The following is a 21,905-nucleotide window of genomic DNA, read 5'->3' as shown; positions in this document are numbered from 1 at the left end:
GTCTGACTCTTAGCAACCCTATGGACTGCAGCCTACCAGGCTCCTCCGTCCATGGGATTTTCCAGGCAAGAGTACTGGGGTGGGGTGCCATTGCCTTCTCTGACACATACACACATTTACACAATTTTTATAACAAAGAATAGCATTCCTCTCTCCCACTTCTCTATGCCCAACTATATTCAATATTTCTAGCAGTTTTATATGTCTCATTTCCAAATAACATGCTTGTATTGCTATTTATCAATGAATGGTAAATGAGGATCTCAAATGTTTTAACACTCCCAGTTTATCTTGTTTCCATCATGTCTACATCTCCAAAGCTAGTCCTCTGATTTTAACAGCCATTATACTTAGAGTAGGCTTCTAAGTGGACAGCTAGAGTGTGGAGAGTCACTCCTGCTACTACTACTGTCCATTTTCTACACAGCAACTAGAACAATCTTGTTGAAAGCAAATCAGATTATGCTATTCTCTGGCGTGAAAAACTTTCAATGGCATTCTGTCATGTTTGGGATTAAAACTCAAGTGCTTTCCATGCCTACAAAGCTCTAGATCAATGGAGGTTCCTTGACTGTCTCTTCAATCTCAGGGTCAACCCAGCTTCAACTATGTTTTAGTTATATTTACCTCCTTCAGTCCTTCACATGGTAACAAACTCTTCCTTACCTTAGGGTCTTCGCACTTGTTCTCCTTCCTACTCTTCTCATAGTTCTTGCCACAGTACACTCCATCTTACTCTTTCAATTATAGCTTGAAGAGCCTTCTCTGACCACCCATTGCTCTTTCCATCTAAGCACGTCATTCTTTACTCTGATACTACACTATTTCTCCTTTATAAAATCCATCCCAATTTGTGAGCTTATTTCCTCACTCATCTCTCTCTCTTCTCCCCCTTTCCCAAACTGGAATGTCAATTCCAAGTAAGAAACCCTTGTTCACCTTGACACTATTTTCCATATAACTAACCCTAGGATAGGTATATAAAGATCATACAAGAAATACTTCAATTAATTCTGGAGTCTGTAGAATAAATTTAACTAGCTTGCTAAAGCATATACTGTACCCAGTAGGAGTGAGACAGAAAACTGTTGTTTAGTCACTAAGCTGTGTTTGCCTCTTTGTGACCCCATGGACTGTAGTCCTCCAGGTTCCCCTGCCCATGGGGTTTCACAAGCAAGGATACTGGAGTGGGTTGCCATTTCCTTCTCCAGAGGATCTTCCTGACCCAGGGATCTAATCCACGTCTCCTGCGTTAACAGATGGGTTCTTTTCTGCTGAGTCATGTAAAGATGTGAGAGTTGGAACATACAAAGAAGGCTGAGTGCTGAAGAACTGATGCTTTTGAACTGCGGAGCTGCAGAAGACTTTGAGGGGTCCCTTGGACAGCAAGAATATCAAACCAGTCAACCCTAAAGGAAATCAACCCTGCATGCTCATTGGAAGGACTAATGCTAAAGCTGAAGCTCCTTACTCTGGCCCCCTGATGTGAAGAGCTGACTCATAGGAAAAGATCCTGATGCTAGGCAAGATTGAAGGCAGGAGGAAAAGGGGATGACTGAGGAGATGGTTGGATGGCATCACTCACTCAATGGGCCTGAGTTTGAGCAAAGTCCAGGAGATGGTGAAGGACAGGGAAGACTAGTGTGCTGCAGTCCATGGGGTTGCAAAGAGCTGAACACAATTCAGTGGCTGAACACCATCACCAGAGAAGTCCTTGTAAACAAGAGGCCCTTGAAATCTTATAAGGCATGAGCTAATTGACCCACTGCCAAGTCAGTTATTTGAAAATCTGTCTTTACCCAATTTGAATTCTCTTGTACTGAGTCCTCCAGGGCCACTCTTGAGAAGGGACACTATGATTCTTCATCTGGTGTAAGGATACCCACTTCTAGCTGGTGCAGAATCTTTTGTACTGGAAAACAGGTGTTTGAGGGATTGAGGTAGTCTTGTGGTCCCCTGGTGGCTCACATAGTAAAGAATACGCCTGCAATGTGGGAGACCTGGGTTCAATTCCTGAATTGGGAAGATCTTCTGGAGGAGGGCATGGCAACCCACTCCAGTATTCTTGCCTGGAGAATCTCCATGGACAGAGGAGCCTCGTGGGCTTCAGTCCCTGGGGTTGCAAAGAGTGGGACACAACTGAGCGACTAAGCACTACAGTCTGTGGTCTGAGTCTCCTTTGGGATTTTATGGCATGCAACTGCTCTGCTGTGGAGGAGTGCCTAATTTTCTTTTATGAAGATTCCTTTCGTGTAGCTAGTGTGGAAGACTTTAGCGGGTCTGGTTTCTCCTTGTCAGTTCTTCTGGACTTGTTTCTTAGCAACAGTTGAGACTGTCCACCCCACTGTTCTCTGCTTTAGCCTCAAAGCAAACAAGAGAAGAAAATAGGCAAGGCAGTTTGCAGTCTGCCATTTAGTAATATACCCAGACACATACTGCAATCCAATCCTAGCAGCTAATGATAGGCAATGCAAAGGGTCACCACACTTTTGTGAGGCCTAACAGGGGATGGGAACTGGAAAATGTTTTGGAGGAAGCTGAGGAACTGGAGTCCTTAATATCACTTATTCTTCCATGAGAGTCCTATTCCTAAAGTTTCATTTTCTGGTATTCTAGCGTTAGAAACAGGTGGGAAAAAATTATGTTGTAATTCAATGAGCCCTTCAGTCATTTCTTGATCTGGTTGTATATTCTCAGACCAAAGGCAAATTGACTTCTAATAATTTGCTAAATTTGGCACACGTCAACTCCAATCTACTTTCATCTAGGAACTTTTTTTGGAATTCTTTTCAAATATACTTTTCAAAACTCTACACATAGAAAGCAATGCACCAGTGTGTTTTATATTTGGCTACCAAGATCTCCATGCCATACAACAGTGACTGTATTAGTCAGAGTTCTAAGACAATACCGGAGAAAGCCTGGCTAAAAGATTCACTGCTGTGTAACAGAAGCTAACAGTTTACAATCTTAAGGCAGGAAAGTCTCTATTGCCTGCAGCCCTACCTTGATTCACTCAGTTTTGGTTTCTCTGAACTTTGTTATTTGCATTCCCATTCAAAGTCAAATTAGAGCAGGATTCTTTCAGTTACAACTGGCTGATCCACTTGGGCAAACATGAAATTTTATTATAAGAATAAATTATGACAAATAATTCAAAGATAAGGAGCAGATTCCGCTTCACAAGGGACTACGATCAGGAACTGGAAAATTATCAGGAATCAAAGCAGCTATTAGGTCTGACATGTCAGCACTGCTTCGTGAAAACACAGACTGGAATCAAACTGCCTGGGTTTTATTTTAGCTTCAAAAAAAAAAAAAAAGAGAGAGAGAGAAAAGGAAATAAAAATATTTCATTTACTTCTCAGTTTCCTTACCTGTAGAGAACATAACTCTGATTCTCCACGTGCTGCTCCCAAAGTAGCCTTGGCCTAATTTTATGTTTCTCAGGAAAAGACCAGCTGTCTAATACTTTCTCAATCCCAATTTTAAATTCTCAGAACAACCTGATTGGTTCAGATAGGGTTCAGCTGTTCACCCTAGCTAAAGCTAGGATAGTGTTACTATGAAACATTTTGAAACCTAAATGATATAAAGGTAAGAAGCAATTACCTTAGGACACAACTTGCTAAGGGATGTACAAAATTAGTGGAGATAAAGCACGGATGCTCAGAGACACAGTTCGAAGTATGATGACTTGATGCCGAGAGGCTGAGTGTCTTCTCAAGGAAGGAGTTTAGAAGTGCCACTCTCGCTGCTCAGGGTACATGCCACCTGCTGTAATAGCTCACTACAAAACAAATGCTGAATGCTATTTTCACTTTTTGTGTTATTTTGTAAAAACAAAAATCCTCCTTGGATTTCTTTTGCTTAATGAAAACAAGCACCAAGGTACATTTTTCATAAAAGTGAAATGGCGTCAAGTGAGCTTTCGGAAAGCAGGGGATTCCTGTACATGTATATATAGCTGCCGAGGCCCACCCTGAACGTTTGTGGCTATTTCTCAGTAGTGGGGGATCATGAACCAAGCCTAAACTTTTTAAGAATTTTTTTTTTATATTTCTCCCAACTCATCCTCTGTTCTTCCAGTCACAAAAATTTCCAATGTAAGGGACTTGCCTTACGTCATATAGTAATAATGAAGCTGTGCTGCAAAATTAGGTCTGATTTCAAATCCAAAACTTATTTTCACTAACAGTGCACTAGAGTTGTTTTTACCTATTGAGAACTTGTTAGGGAGCCGACCCTGTGTTTAACCAAGTGTTTTAAGATATAACACTTCAAGTAGTTCAAAATTAGGTTTCCTTATTTTTTTCCATAATTAACTAATTTTTTAAAATTGGGGTACATCACATGTAAAGTTCACAAAATTTAAATATTCAGCTTGATGAACTTCATATGTATGCTATCATTTAACAACCAGTAAGATCAATATCCAGAACATTTCCATCATTTTACAAGGCTCTCTTGTGCCCCTTCTAAGTCAATACCCATGCCTAGAGAAGTAACTACTATCTTGACTTCTATCATCATGAATTAGTTTTGTTTGTCCTTGAGTTTCATATAAATGGAATTATATAATATGAATTGGTTTTTGTCTATTTCATTTAGCAAAATACCTATGAGATCCATTCATGTTATGGTGTGTAGCAGTTTATTCTTTTTTATTGCTGAGTAGTATTCCATTGTACAAATACACTTCACTTTGTTCCTGTTTGAGGCCATAATGAATCAAACTACTATGAACATCCCTATATAAGTAGAAATCTGCACTCATTTTCTGAGAAATTGATAAATTAATGGCACCCTACTCCAAGTACTCTTGCCTGGAAAATCCCATGGACGGAGGAGCCTGGTAAGCTGCAGTCCATGGAGTCGCTAAGAGTCGGACACGACTGAGCGACTTCACCTTGACTTTTCACTTTCAGGCATTGGAGGAGGAAATGGCAACCCACTCCAGTGTTCTTGCCTGGAGAATCCCAGGGATGGAGGAGCCTGGTGGGCTGCCGTCTATGGGGTCGCACAGAGTCGGACACGACTGAAGCGACTTAGCAGCAGCAGTCCTAAATTCAACTGTAACGAATACTGTTACAGTATTCGTAAAATATATCAATTTTCCAAAGTGACTACAACCAATTTATACACCCAACAGCAGTAAGAGTTTCAGCTGGACTTTTTTTTTTAAAACAAAATAATGCTATCAGTCTATTGTGCTAGTCACACTGCTTAGTTCTACAAATGTATTTTATTTGAGGCTTTTTTGTTGCTGTGTGTAAGCAAGGCTAAGCTGTTAGGTACAGCTAAGTTGTCAGGTAGATCCTTCTTCATTACCATTCTTACTAAACCACAGGCCACACCTGTTAAGATTTTACAGTAAGTCTTCTATATAGGAACAAGTTTTGAGAGTGTATATTTTAAGTCCAATCTGTTTGTTAAATTCAACAAAGTTAGCCTAGGTACCCAACTAACACTACTGGCTATAGAGTACTGTACTCATAGGTTTATAATAGTTTTCACACACACACACATTAAAAAAACAAGCAAAAAATAAAACATTCTGAACCTTACAGCACAGTACCTTGAAAAGTAGTACAGAACACCAGCTGGCATGCAGGGACAGGTGTCAAGTGAACAGGCAAGAAGAGTTACTGCAGGAGGGAGAAAGGAGGTGGGAGACAGTAAAGCTGAAGGATCGTCAGCACCAACAGACGGAGGGCGAGCTGCGACTTCACCCACGCCCGATGTTGATGGAGCACACGTTCGCATCTTTGAAGGTTCACAACTTGGAAGGTTCATATGTAGGGGACTTAATGGCACTAAAAAAATAACTACGTGGTTTGCTATCCTATTTTATAGCAGGGTTTCTCAACAATAACCTATAGTCCTTTTGGGCCAGTTAATTTTTGATGTGGGGGGTTGTCCAGTGCATTGCAGTATCTTCAGCAGTATTGCTGGCCTCTACCCACTGTATAGCAGCACCACCAAATCCCTTCCCGATTCTGTGACTACCAAAAATGTTTCCATATTTTGCCAGATGCCCCCAGAGATGCAAAATCTCTCTCCCTATTAATGATCACTGTTTTGAAAATAAGCAACAGGCCTCTCTGCACTTCATCTAAAATAAATGTTGAGTCAATGCAATATCAACAAGATGATGTGTTTTTAAATGCCAGTGATGCACTAGATTAACATTTTTTTTAATTTTATTTTTTTTTAAACTTTACATAATTGTATTAGTTTTGCTAAATATCAAAATGAATCCGCCACAGGCATACATGTGTTCCCCATCCTGAACCCTCCTCCCTCCTCCCTCCCCACACCATCCCTCTGGGTCGTCCCAGTGCACCAGCCCCAAGCATCCAGTATCGCGCATCGAACCTGGACTGGCAACTCGTTTCTTACATGATATTCTACATGTTTCAATGTCACTCTCCCAAATCTTCCCACCCTCTCCCTCTCCCACAGAGTCCATAAGACTGTTCTATACATCAGTGTCTCTTTTGCTGTCTCGTACACCAGGTTATTGTTACCATCTTTCTAAATTCCATATATATCCGTTAGTATACTGTATTTATGTTTTTCCTTCTGGCTTACTTCACTCTGTATAATAGGCTCCAGTTTCATCCATCTCATTAGAACTGATTCAAATGTATTCTTTTTAATGGCTGAGTAATACTCCATTGTGTATATGTACCACAGCTTTCTTATCCATTCAGAATGCATATGCCTAGCCCCCTCCTCAGAACAATGGAATGGAATCCCTTGAAGTAGGACTTGAGTAATTTTGTCATGAATCTCCTAAGGTGATTGTAAATTTTAGCACAGTTGAGAACCACTTTCTTAAAGGATTACTTTCCCCATGAATATATGCTTTAAAATAGATTTCCATCAACTTTTCAAACACTAGTAGAGCATAAGGCATGTATTTGAGGAGTAGAAGGCTCACAGAAACTCTTAAATCCTAGCAATTAGGGACCACCGATAGCCCATAACCATAAACAGTGCTATCTAATGTTGTTTCTGATTGAAAAAAATTTCCTTTTCCTGAATCACTTTTAAAATAATGTAATTTATTTCTGAGTGATTATGTGGTAATCCCTCCAGCTAATTCTTGTAGCTAACTCATATATTCAATCTTTCTCTCATGAGGACATTTTCCGTTGTGTCTGAAACACTCTAAATCCCTCACCTAAAAAAAAAAAAAAAAAATCATATTCCCTTGCAAGCCAAAGTCAAATAATCTGAAAGAGAAATTGAGGCTCACTTTTGCATTTATCACATTCTACTCCAATCTGGCTTATTATTCCAATAAAATGTTAATAGTTCTTGCTAAGGTAACTGATGACTGCCATGGTAATAAATCCAGTGGATATTGTTCTGGCCTTATTTCACATCATGTCTCAACAGCACTGGACACTATTCACCACTCCTTCCTGAAGCACTTAGGCCTTTGTCCTCCACTGCACACCCTTCTGACATCTGCAACCCCTCATCCAGCTAATATTCCTCTACCTAGCGAAAAATTAACTGAAGTTCTTCATTATACACTCCAAGGCTGTCTTCCAAGCCGAGTTCACGTACACTAAAGATTTATCTACCCCCTACACACTTAACAGTTTCTATTTTCAGTCCAGATCTCCTCAGGTCCAGACTTCTATTGAAAAGCTTCTCGGATGACTTAAAAAGACAGGAGAAACTCAATTATAAACTAAATCATCTCCACACATACACATTTCTAAACATACTGCTATTCAACTTCATTCCACTGTATGTACAGCTTCTCTCCTTCCCCAACACAGAATCCTAAATGCATCAACAAATCCTATGGACACTTTCTCCCAAATCTACTCTACTTCCACAATATTACTCTGGTTCATTAAAGTTATTTCTAACCTTTTAGACTCCTAATTCAAGAATATTGTGACTGCTTTGATCTGCCTTTAAAATTTTTTTTTAATTTACAGTTAAAATTTTCAATTTCCAAATCCTATCATTACCACCCAGTTTACAATCCTTCAAATGTTTATTCCAGGGAAATAATTGACTTCTTTCCCCAGCCTTTGAGCACTTAAATGCCCTGGCCCCCATGAGCTTCATCTTCCTCAGTTATTGCTCCAGCCATACCATATTTCTTGTAGACCCCTAGAGCAACAATGTTTCATCCAAATCAGGATACTTCTGAAAGTAAGAAAAGGTCTATCCTTGGCAAGAAGGCATCAGAACAAGACCCAGTTTCCCCCTCAAATCAGTCTCTCCCATCAAGAAGCTTCCATAAGCCTCTTATCCTTATCCATCAGAGGGCAGACAGAATGAAAACCACAATCACAGAAAACTAATCAAACTGATCACATGGACCACAGCCTTGTCTAACTCAACGAAACTATGTGCAATGCCATGTGTGGCCACCCAAGACGGATGGGTCATGGTGGAGAGTTCTGACAAAACGTGGTTAACTGGAAAAGGGAATGGCAAACCACTTCAGTATTCTTGCCTTGAGAACTCTATGAACAGTATGAAAAGGCAAAAAGATAGGACACTGAAAGATGAACCTACCAGCTTGGTAGGTGCCTAATATACTGGAGATCAGTGGAGAAATAGCTCTAGAAAGAATGTAGTGACAGAGCCAAAGCAAAAACACCCAGTTGTGGATGTGACTGGAGATGGAAGTAAAGCCCAATGCTGTAAACAGCAACGTTGCATAGGAAACTGGAATGTTAGGTCCATGAATCAAGGTAAATTGGAAGTGGTCGAACAGGAGAGGGCAAGAGTGAACATTGACATTTTAGGAAGCAATGAACTAAAATGGACTGGAATGTGTGAATTTAACTCAGATGGCTACTACTGTGGGCAAGAATCCCTTAAAAGAAATGGAGTAGCCATCATAGTCAACAAGAGAGTCCAAAACGCAGTAGTTGGATGCAATCTCAAAAATGACAGAGAGGTCTCTGTTTGTTTCCAAGGCAAACCATTCAACAACACAGTAATCCATCTATGCCCCAACTAGAAATGCTGAAGAAGCTAAAAGTTGAACGGGGGGACAGTCCTAAGATGGCTGAGGAATAGGACGGGGAGACCACTTTCTCCCCCACAAATTCATCAAAAGAACGTTTAAACGCTGAGTAAATTCCACAAAACAACTTCTGAATGCTGGCAGAGGACATCAGGCACCCAGAAAAGCAGCCCATTGTCTTCGAAGAGGTAGGAAAAAATATAAAAGACAAAAAAAGAGACAAAAAAGGTAGGGATGGAGCTCCATCCCAGGAAGGGAGTCTTAAAAAGAGAGAAGTTTCCAAACACCAGGAAACACTCTCACTGCTGAGTCTATGGCGAGCCTTGGAAGCAGAGGGCAACATAACAGGGAGGAAAAATAAATAATTAAAACCCACAGATTACGAGCCCAACAGTAACTCCCCCAGTGGAGAAGCAGCGCAGACACCTGCATCCGCCACTAGCAGGCAGGGGCTGGGCAGGGAGGTGAGGGCTGCATTGCTTAGAGTAAGGATCGGTACTGAATGCCCCGAGGGTAATCAGAGCGAACTAACTTGGGCTAGCAAACCAGACTGTGGGATAGATACCACATGAAAAGCTCTAACCTAAGACACCGCCAGGACCGCGCACAGAACAAAGGACTGAACAAAATTAGCCGGCTGCAGACCATCCCCCTCCGGTGACAGGCAGCCAGAGCCGGAAGGGGGCAATCGCAGCCCGAGACATTATCTACCAAACTGCAAGCAGGCTTCTTTGCTAACTAAGACTTCTTGGGGTTCTGGACAGTCATCATCCGCCTGAGAAGGTGCGCTGGTTGTACACCGAGAAAACCGAGCAGCAGGGACGGGAGAGGTGATGTCGCAGCGACCGCGCTTGCCAAACACCTCATCACCTGAGCTGTTCGGACCTGGGAAAGGCACAAAATGCAGGCCCAACCGAGTCTGCGCCTCTGAGGACTACCCGAGTGCCTGAACCTGAGCAGCTTAGACCTGGGAGGCGCATGCAGCCCAGGGCTGGCCTCAGAAGGTTCCCAGTGGAGCAACCTAGAACCTGAGCTGTGTGAGCAGGGAGGGCACATGCACCATGAGCGTGAGCAGGCCCAGTGTGGCTGAAACACTGCAAGCACACACCAGTGTTATTTGTTTGCAGCATCCCTCCCTCCCCACAGTGTGACTGAACAAGTGAGCCTTAAAAAAGTGTCTACCACCGCCCCCTTTGTGTCAGGGCGGAAATCAGACACTGAAGAGACCAGCAAACAGAAGAAGCTAAAACAGAGGGAACTGCCTTGGAAGTGACAGGTGCTGTAGATTAAAACCCTGTAGTTAGCACCGACTACATAGGAAGGGGCCTATAGATCTTGAGAAATATAGGCCAGACCAAGGAACTATCTGAAAATGAACTGACCCCACACTGCTCACAACACCACCAGAAAAAGTCCTAGATATATTTTTACTATTTTTATGATCACTTTTAACTTCAAAAAATTTTAAGTCCTCTATTACTCCTTTAATTTTCATTTTTATAACCTACTATTACTTTTCAAAAAAAAAGACCCTATTTTTTAAAGCAAACTTCAGATATGTATATATATTTTAATAATTTTTGTGACTTTTTTTTTTCTTCTTTTAATATTGTATTTTTAAAAATCCAACCTCTACTCTAGATTTTTAATCTTTGCTTTTTGGTATTTGTTATCAATTTTGTACCTTTAAGAACCCAATCTTCAGTACTCATTTTTACTTGGGAGAGAGATTACTGGCTTGACTTCTCTTCCTTTGGACTCTCCTTTTTCTCCACCAGGTCGCTTCTGTCTCCTCCCTCCCTCTTCTCTTCTCTACCCAACTCTGTTAATCTGTGTTCCTGACGGTGGAGAACACTTAGGGAACTGATTACTGACTAGATCTGTCTCTCTCCTTTTCATTCCCCTCTTTTATCCTCCTGGCCACCTCTGTCTGCTTCCTCCCTCTTCTCTTCTCTATATAACTCCGTGAACATCTCTGAGCAGTCCAGACTGTGGAGCGCACATAAGGAAGTGATTACTGGCTAGCTTGCTCTCTCCTCTTTTGATTCCACCTCATCTCATTCAGATCACCTCTAACTTCCTCCTCCCTCTTCTCCATGTAACTCTGTGAAGCTCTCTGGGTGTCCCTCGCTGTGGAGAAACTTTTCATCTTTAACCTAGTTGTTTTATCAATGGTGCTGTATAGAAGGAGAAGTCTGGAGACTATTGTAAAAATAAGACTGAAAACCAGAAACAGGAGGCTTAAGTCCAATTCCTGAGAACATCAGAGAACTCCTGACTCCAGAGAATATTAATTGATAGGACCTCATCAAATGCCTCTATACCTACACTGAAAACAAGCATCACCCAAGGGCCAACAAGTTCCAGAGCAAGACTTACCACACAAATTCTCCAGCAACACAGGAACACAGCACTGAGCTTCAATATACAGGCTGCCCAAAGTTACTCCAAACCCACTGACATCTCATAACTCATTACTGGACCCTTTATTGCACTCCAGAGAGAAGAAATCCAGCTCTACCCACCAGAACACCGACACAAGCTTCCCTAACCAAGAAACCTTGACAAGCCATCGATACAACCCCACCCACAGTGAGGAAACTCCACAATAAAGAGAACTCTACAAACTGTCAGAATATAGAAAGGCCACCTCAAACGCAGTAATATAAACAAGATGAAAAGACAGAGGAATACCCAGCAGGTAAAGGAACAGGATAAATGCCCACCAAACCAAACAAAAGAGGAAGAGATATGGAATCTACCTGATAAAGAATTCCAAATAATGATAGTGAAAATGGCCCAAAATCTTGAAATAAAAATGGAATCGCAGATAAATAGCCTGGAGACAAGGATTGAGAAGATGCAAGAAAGGTTTAACAAGGACCTAGAAGAAATAAAAAAGAGTCAATATAAAATTAATAATGCAATAAATGAGATAAAAAACACTCTGGAGAAAACAAATAGTAGAATAAGGGAGGCAGAAGATAGGATTAGTGAAGTAAAAGATAGAATGGTAGAAATAAATGAATCAGAGAGGAAAAAGGAAAAACAAATTAAAAGAAATGAGGACAATCTCAGAGACCTCCAGGACAATGTTAAATGCTCCAACATTCGAATCATAGGAGTCCCAGAAGAAGAAGACAAAAAGAAAGACCCTGAGAAAATACTTGAGGAGATAATAGTTGAAAACTTCCCTAAAATGGGGAAGGAAATAATCACCCAAGTCCAAGAAACCCAGAGAGTCCCAAACAGGATAAACCCAAGGCAAAATACCCCAAGACACATATTAATCAAATTAACAAAGATCAAACACAAAGAACAAATATTAAAACCAGCAAGGGAAAAACAACAAATAACACACAAGGGGATTCCCATAAGGATAACAGCTGATCTTTCAATAGAAACTCTTCAAGCCAGGAGGGAATGGCAAGACATACTTAAAGTGATGAAAGAAAATAACCTACAGCCCAGATTACTGTACCCAGCAAGGATCTCATTCAAATATGAAGGAGAAATCAAAAGCTTTACAGACAAGCAAAAGCTGAGAGAATTCTGCACCACCAAACCAGCTCTCCAACAAATACTAAAGGATATTCTCTAGACAGGAAACACAAAAACGGTGTATAAATTCAAATCCAAAACAAAAAAGTAAATGGCAACGGGATCATACTTATCAGTAATTACCTTAAACATAAATAGGTTGAATGCCCCAACCAAAAGACAAAGACTGGCTGAATGGATACAAAAACAAGACCCCTACATATGCTGTCTAGAAGAGACCCACCTCAAAACAGGGGACACATACAGACTGAAAGTGAAGGGCTGGAAAAAGATTTTCCATGCAAATAGGGACCAAAAGAAAGCAGGAGTACCAATACTCATATCAGATAAAATAGACTTTAAAACAAAGGCTGTGAAAAGAGACAAAGAAGGTCACTACATAATGATCAAAGGATCAATCCAAGAAGAAGATATAACAATTATAAATATATATGCACCCAACACGGGAGCACCGCAATATGTAAGACAAATGCTAACAAGTATGAAAGGAGAAATTAACAATAACACAATAATAGTGGGAGACGTTAATACCCCACTCACACCTATGGATAGATCCACTAAACAGAAAATTAACAAAGAAACACAAACTTTAAATGATACAATAGACCCGTTTGACCTAATTGATATCTATAGGACATTTTACCCCAAAACAATGAATTTCACCTTTTTCTCAAGCACACAGGAAAGCTTCTCCAGGATAGATCACATCCTGGGCCATAAATCTAGCCTTGGTAAATTCAAAAAAATTGAAATCATTGCAAGCATCTTTTCTGACCACAATGCAGTAAGATTAGATCTCAATTACAGGAGAAAACCTATTAAAAATTCCAAGATATGGAGGCTGAACAACACGCTGCTGAATAACCAACAAATCACAGAAGAAATAAAGAAATCAAAATATGCATAGAAACGAATGAAAAAGAAAACACAACAACCCAAAACCTGTGGGACACGGTAAAAGCAGTGCTAAGGGGAAAGTTCATAGCAATACAGGCACAGCTCAAGAAACAAGAAAGAAGTCAAATAAATAACCTAACTCTACACCTAAAGCAACTAGAAAAGGAAGAAATGAAGAACGCCAGGGTTAGTAGAAGGAAAGAAATCTTAAAAATTAGGGCAGAAATAAATTCAAAAGAAACAAAAGAGACCATAGCAAAAATCAACAAAGCCAAAAGCTGGTTCTTTGAGAGGATAAAAAAAATTGACAAACCATTAGCCAGACTCATCAAGAAACAAAGGGAGAAAAATCAAATCAATAAAATTAGAAATGAAAATGGAGAGACCACAACAGACAACACAGAAATACAAAGGATCATAAGAGACCACTATCAGCAATTATATGCCAATAAAATGGACAACGTGGAAGAAATGGCCAAATTCTTAGAAAAGTACAACCTTCCAAAACTGAACCAGGAAGAAATAGAAAGTCTTAACAGACCCATCACAAGCAAGGAAATTGAAACTGTAATCAGAAATCTTTCAGCAAACAAAAGCTCAGGTCCAGACGTCTTCACAGCTGAATTCTACCAAAAATTTAGAGAAGAGCTAACATCCATCCGACTCAAACTCTTCCAGAAAATTGCAGAGGAAGGTAAACTTCCAAACTCAATCTATGAGGCCACCATCACCCTAATACCAAAACCTGACAAAGATGCCACAAAAAAAGAAAACTACAGGCCAATATCACTGATGAACATAGATGCAAAAATCCTTAACAAAATTCTAGCAATCAGAATCCAACAACACATTAAAAAGCTCAAACACCATGACCAAGTGGGCTTTATCCCAAGGATGCAAGGATTCTTCAATATCCGCAAATCAATGTAATTCACCACATTAACAATTGAAAAATAAAAGCCATGATTATCTCAATAGATGCAGAGAAAGCCTTTGACAAAATTCAACATCCATTTATGATAAAAATTCTCCAGAAAGCAGGAATAGAAGGAACATACCTCAACATAATAAAAGCTATATATGACAAACCCACAGCAAACATTATCCTCAATGGTGAAAAGTTGAAAGCATTTCGCCTAAAGTCAGGAGCAAGACAAGGGTGCCCACTTTCACCATTACTATTCAACATAGTTTTGGAAGTTCTGGCCACAGCAATCAGAGCAGAAAAAGAAATAAAAGGAATCCAAATTGGAAAAGAAGAAAACTCTATTTACAGATGACATGATCCTCTACATAGAAAACCCTAAAGACTCCACCAGAAAATCACTAGAGCTTATCAATGAATATAGTAAAGTTGCAGGATATAAAATCAACACACAGAAATCCCTTGCATACCTATACACTAATAATGAGAAAATAGAAAGAGAAATTAAGGAAACAATTCCATTCACCATTCCAACGAAAAAAATAAATTACTTGGGAATATATCTACCTAAACAAACTAAAGACCTATATATAGAAAACTATGAAACACTGGTGAAAGAAATCAAAGAGGACACTAATAGATGGAGAAATATACGATGTTCATGGATCGGAAGAATCAATATAGTGAAAATGAGTATAGTACCCAAAGCAATCTGTGGATTCAATGCAATCCTTATCAAGCTACCAACGGTATTCACAGAGCTAGAACAAATAATTTCACAATTTGTATGGAAATACAAAAAACCTCGAATAGCCAAAGCAATCTTGAGAAAGAAGAATGGAACTGGAGGAATCAACCTGCCTGACTTCAGGCTCTACTACAAAGCCAGTCATCAAGAAAGTATGGTACTGGCACAAAGACAGAAATATAGATCAATGCAACAAAATAGAAAGCCCAGCGATAAACCCACACACCTATGGACACCTTATCTTTGGCAAAGGAGGCAAGAATATACAATGGAGAAAAGATCATCTCTTTAACAAGTGGTGCTGGGAAAACTGGTCAACCACTTGCAAAAGAATGAAACTAGAACACTTTCTAACACAATACACAAAAATAAACTCAAAATGGATTAAAGATCTAAATGTAAGACCAGAAACTATAAAACTCCTAGAGAACACAGGCAGAACACTCTTCTGACATAAATCACAGCAGGATCCTCTATGATCCACCTCCCAGCATATGGGAAATAAAAGCAAAAATAAACAAATGGGACCTAATTAAAATTAAAAACTTCTGCACAACAAAAGAAACTATAAACAAGGTGAAAAGACAGCCTTCAGAATGGGAGAAAATAATAGCAAATGAAGCAACTGACAAACAACTAATCTCAAAAATATACAAGCAACTCCTACAGCTCAATTCCAGAAAAATAAACGACTCAATCAAAAAATGGGCCAAAGAACTAAATAGACATTTCTCCAAAGAAGACATACAGATGGCTAACAAACACATGAAAAGATGCTCAACATCACTCATTATCAGAGAAATGCAAATCAAAACCACTATGAGGTACCATTTCACGCCAGTCAGAATGGCTGTGATCCAAAAGTCTACAAGAAATAAATGCTGGAGAGGGTGTGGAGAAAAGGGAACCCTCTTACAGTGTTGGTGGGAATGCAAACTAGTACAGCCATTATGGAGAACAGTGTGGAGATTCCTTAAAACAATGGAAATAGAACTGCCTTATGACCCAGCAATCCCACTGCTGGGCATACACACTGAGGAAACCAGAATTGAAAGAGACACGTGTACCCCAATGTTCATCACAGCACTGTTTATAATAGCCAGGACATGGAAGCAACCTAGATGCCCATCAGCAGATGCATGGATAAGAAAGCTGTGGTATATATACACAATGGAGTATTACTCAGCCATTAAAAAGAATACATTTGAATCAGTTCTAATGAGGTGGATGAAACTGGAGCCAATTATACAGAGTGAAATAAGCCAGAAAGAAAAACACCAATACAGTATACTAATGCACATATATGGAATTTAGAAAGATGGTAACAATAACCCTGTATGCGAGACAGCAAGAGACACAGATGTATAGAACAGTCTTTTGGACTCTGTGGGAGAGGGAGAGGGTGGGATGATTTGGGAGAATGGCATTGAAACATGTATAACATCATATAAGAAACGAATCGCCAGTCCAGGTTCGATGCAGGATACAGGATGCTTGGGGCTGGTGCACTGGGATGACCCAGAGGGATGGTATGGGGAGGGAGGTGGGAGGGGGGTTCAGGATTGGGAACACGTGTACACCCGTGGCGGATTCATGTTGATGTATGGCAAAACCAATACAATATTGTAAAGTAATTAGCCTCTAATTAAAATAAATAAATTTAAATTAAAAAAAAAAAAAAAAGGACGCACTGGTCATAGTAAGCACCCTCTTCCGACAACACAAGAGAAGACTCTACACATGGACATCACCAGATGGTCAGTACCAAAATCAGAGTGATTGTATCCTTTGCAGCCAAAGATGGAGCTCTGTACAGTCAGCAAAACAAGACTGTGAGTTGACTGTGGCTCAGATCATGAACTCCTTATTGCCCAATTCAGACTTAAATTGAAGAAAGTAGGGAAAACCACTAGACCATTCAGGTATGACCTAAATCAAATCCCTTACAATTATACAGTGGAAATGACAAACAGATTTAAAGGATTAGATCTGATAAGAGTACCTGAAGAACTACAGACGGAGGTTTATGACATTGTACAGGAGGCAGTGATCAAGATCATCCCCAAAGAAACGCAAAAAGGCAAAATGGTTATGTGAGTAGGCCTTACAAATAGCTGAGAAAAGAGAGCAAAAGGCAAAGGAGAAATGGAAAGATATATCCATCTGAATGCAGAGTTCCAAAGAATAGCAGGAGAGATAAGAAAGCCTTCCTCGGTAATCAGTGCAAAGAAATAGAGGAAAACAATAGAACAGGAAAGACTAGAGATTGCTTCAAAAAAATTAGAGATACCAAGGGAACATTTCATGTAAAGATGGGCACAATAAAGGACAGAAATGGTGTGGACCTAACAGAAGCAAAAGATACTAAGAGGTGGCAAGAATACACAGAAGAATTGCACGAAAAAGATCTTCATGACCCAGATAACCATGATGGTGTGAGCACTCTCACATACAGCTGGAAATCCTGGAATGAAAAGTCAAATGGGCCTTAGGAAGCATCATTACGAACAAAGCTAGTGGAAGTGATGGAATTCCAGTTGAGCTATTTCAAATCCTAAAAGATGATGCTGTGAAAGTGCTGCATTCTCCAGGAAATTTGGAAAACTCAGCAGTGGCCACAGGACTGGAAAAGGTCAGTTTTCACTGACACAATTGCACTCATCTCACATGCAGGTAATGCTCAAAATTCTCCAATCTAGGCTTCAACAGTATGTGAACAGTGAAGGAAGTTCAAGCTGGATTTAGAAAAGGAAGAGGAACCAGAGATCAAATTGCCAACATCCGTTGGATCATTGAAAAAGCAAGAGTTCCAGAAAAACACCTATTTCTGCTTTATTGACTATGCCAAAGCCTTTGACTGTGTGGAGCACAACAAACTGTGGAAAATTCTGAAAGAGATAGGAATACCAGACCACCTTACCTGCCTCCTGAGAAATCTGTATGCAGGTCAAGAAGCAACAGAACTGGATATGGAACAACAGGTTGGTTCCACATTGGTAAAGGAGTACGTCAACGCTGTATATTGTCACTCTCCTTATTTAACCTAAATGCAGAGTACATCACATGAAATGCCGACCTGGATGAAGCACAAGCTGGAATCAGGATTGCCAGGAGAAATATCAATAACCTCAGACATGCAGATGACACCACCCTTATGGTAGAAAGTGAAGAACTAAAGTCTCTTGAAGAAAGAGTGAAAAAGTTGTCTTAAAACTCAACATTCAGAAAACTAAGACCATGGCATCTGGTCCCATCACTTCATGGCAAATAGATGGGCAAACAACGGAAACTGAGAGATTTGGGCGGGGGTGGGGGCGGGGGCTCCAAAATCACTGCAGATGGTGGCTGCAGCCATGAAATTAGATACTTGCTCCTTGGAAGAAAATCTATGACCAACCTAGACAGCATACTAAAAAGCAGAGACATTACTTTGCCAACAAAGGCCTGTCTCATCAAAGCTATGTTTTTTTCCAGGAGTCATGGATGTGAGTGTTGGACTATAAGGAAAGCTGAGTGCCAAAGAATTGATGCTTTTGAACTGTGCTCCTTGGACTGCACGGATATCCAGCTAGTCGATCCTAGGGGAAATTAGTCCTAAATATTCATTGGAAGGATTGATGCTGAAGCTCAAACTCCAGTACTTTCACTACCTGATGCAAAGAACTAATTGGAAAAGACCCTGATGCTGGCAAAGGTTGAAGGCAGAAGGGGACGACAGAGGATGTGCTGGTTGGATGGTATCACCAACTCGATGGACATGAGTTTTGAGTAAGCTTCAGGAGTTGGTTATGGACAGGGAAGCCTGGTGTGCTGCAGTCCATGGGGTCACAAAAAGTTGGACCTGACTGAGTGGCTGAACTGATCCTTGGCAGACTGGGATATTAAGTAGAAACCATCCCTCTGGCCCCAGAATTTTTTGCCATATTACCTTTACCTGTTATGAAGCTCTTCACTTCCCTTTTATCTAATTCACATTAAATACTTAAGTTCTCAAACCATGTCACTTCCTTTTCAGACTAGGGTTCTGCATTACGAATTCTCACGGCCCTAAATGTTTCTTCATACCATTTTTCTGAGTTATGATCTCCAAGCCTGATTGTTTCTTGCACTAGACTTTAACTCTTGTCTGTTTTTGTTCTATTATAACCCTCCTTCCCTGTTCCTGCAGAATGCCTGGTATGCAACACAGTGAATGAATGTCAATATAATGCGATGGGGACAGGAGCTCACACTGTAGTATGGAAGTAACTGTTTATTTCAATATAATGATACGGTGTACCTACAGAATACAAAATTTTAATGTCCTAAAAGGGAGGTGAGAGAGCTGCATTACATTTCTCATAGGGTATGAGAAATGTAATGCAGGGTACTGGCACAATTGTGACAGGGTACTCAACAGCTGTTTTATTTATACCTAAAATAAACTGATTCATAAGATAGAGGGACTACATCCACTTATGAGACTAATACCTTCCCAATAACCTGAAGAAATGTGTGGCTAGAATATTGTCTCCCAGGTATAATGGGATGCAATGCTGGAATCAGACTGTGAAGGAAGTAATTAAAATATTATGTATGGAAATACATGTGGTATTAAGTAGTGGGGATTAAGCAGAAAAGCTGAACAACAACATATATGAGGTAAAATGGACAATATACAAAGGATTTGGCAGAAAGGAATGATACCTTATCAAGGCACTAATCTGATATTCTGAAGCTAGCTACTTAAACAACTCCTTCCCACCACCACCTCTGCACACTTAAATTTTTAAGTAGAATCATTGAATCCACTTCAATACCTGTTTTATACACAGTTGCTTCTTAGTGTCATCTCCAAGAATTTCACATCTGAAATTTAACTATGATTTTAAAAATTAGTAAAATCTCCAAATACTGTGGCCATCAACAAGGTGGGCGAGCTGTTGGTGGTTATCAGAACAATCTAGTTTTTCCAAATACTACTTAGAACCTCGAAATTGTGCATTTCAGAAAGGGACAGTTTGGCACGTGTAATTAAGAAAAACTTCCCAAGGTGACTGACTCCTGTCCCTGCCCAACACTGGGAACCACGGCTCCTCTCCTCTGATTTTTATGATCAAGCAAACAGAAAATGTCCAGTAAATTTTCATTATGAGGTGGTTTGGGATTTCATGGGTTCTGTTTATGAAGGACTTTGTAAATTTAAGTATCATATTTGGAGGGCTCTTTCTGTTTGGCAAGAACATGGGGAACAATGTCATAGATTGAGATTCTAGGGTATTTTAATACTGTCCTGATTGTTTTAGCAGCTTCTTGTACACAAATCTTCTAAGCAACGAGAACAAATCTGGCATGCAAAACATCAACTGAAAAGCAAGAGTGCTCATTGTCTTTATGCTGTGCATCTCATAATTCTGGTAAGTGGCTTTCAATCTATTCCCATCTAAGGATACCCACTGGTAACTAGTCCTAGCAGAGCATAACAGAATTAAGAACCTACAAAGTGCTTTCCTAGATTGTGTAATATTCTTTACAAAGAATATGCAATTTCCCAAATGGAAGATCAGACAATAACAATGACCTTTTGTTAGTGTTAGTTCCTCAATCGTGTTGGACTCCTTGCAACCCCATGGACTGTACCCACCAGGCTCCTCTGTCTATGGAATTCTCCAAGCAAGAATACTGGGTTGGCATTCTCTTCTCCAGGGAATCTTCTCAACCCAGGGATTGAACCTGGCTCTCCTGCCTTGCAGGCAAATTCTTTATTGTCTGAGCCACCAGGGAAGCCAAAGACCTTCTGGTTGATACTGATTTTCAGGGATTTTTGCTAGTCAAGTGCTCAGATTATTTACTGTTGTCTATTGTTTTTAGTACCAAGAGGTAAACACACAGTTTGCTTAAACAAAGTGAAAATGAGAACTTACTGTACAGAAAAAATGTACTTTTGCCTTTATTTACCAACCGGCTTAAAAAAAAACTGTTTCAGTTTTCCACTTACCTTGTATTTCTCCACAGTCTCAACAATCACTGTAAAATTCTGTGGAATCATAAAGTATATTATGATTTTACCACAAATATAAATCTCCAAGGTTCAAGTATTTTATTACAAATTTGGCAAGGTTTTTTTTCCTGCAAAAAAAGGTGCCTCGAAATTATATGAAGCATATCATACTCAAATGGCAACTCAGTAGTTTAAAAAGGCTTGACATGAACTTTCAACAAACATATAAAACTCCATACATTAATCACTTTGTAAGACAATAAAATGCAGTATGGTTAAACTTGAAAACTTTATTATCCGAACCACACTCATTTCAAAAATCTGCGATGTTTTCTCAGGCTTTTTTTTTTTTACTTACCACTCTAGTAATCCAATAAAGAAATTAGTCTGACCCCTTTATCAAATTTTTAAAGCATGGTATTAAAAATTAGCACTTAGTTCCTATTTCCAGGGAATTCGGAGGTGGAGATTTGCACGATCTTATTATTCCTCATAACATTACAGCAATTTAACAACTAGCAAGCAAAAAAAAAAACCAGATCATTTTGTAATCTATAGTGGTGTTTCATTTTGTCACACTATTCATTGACCACACATTTTTTCCCCCCGAATAGACTATGTACCTGTTTGCCTTACAATACTCTCCAAGGGTAAATATACCTTTCCACATAATAAATATGCATTTGGTGTTATGTTTGGATATCTTCTTGAAGGCTGTGAACCAAACTGTTCAAATAGCAGACGAAAACTGCAGTACTTCCCATGTATGAAAACAATTATTTTG

Source organism: Bos mutus, chromosome 7 (assembly GCF_027580195.1).
Source record: "Bos mutus isolate GX-2022 chromosome 7, NWIPB_WYAK_1.1, whole genome shotgun sequence".
NCBI classification, from domain to species: domain Eukaryota; kingdom Metazoa; phylum Chordata; class Mammalia; order Artiodactyla; family Bovidae; genus Bos; species Bos mutus.
The sequence above is the reverse complement of the archived record's forward strand: the minus strand, read 5'-3'. Positions refer to the sequence as shown.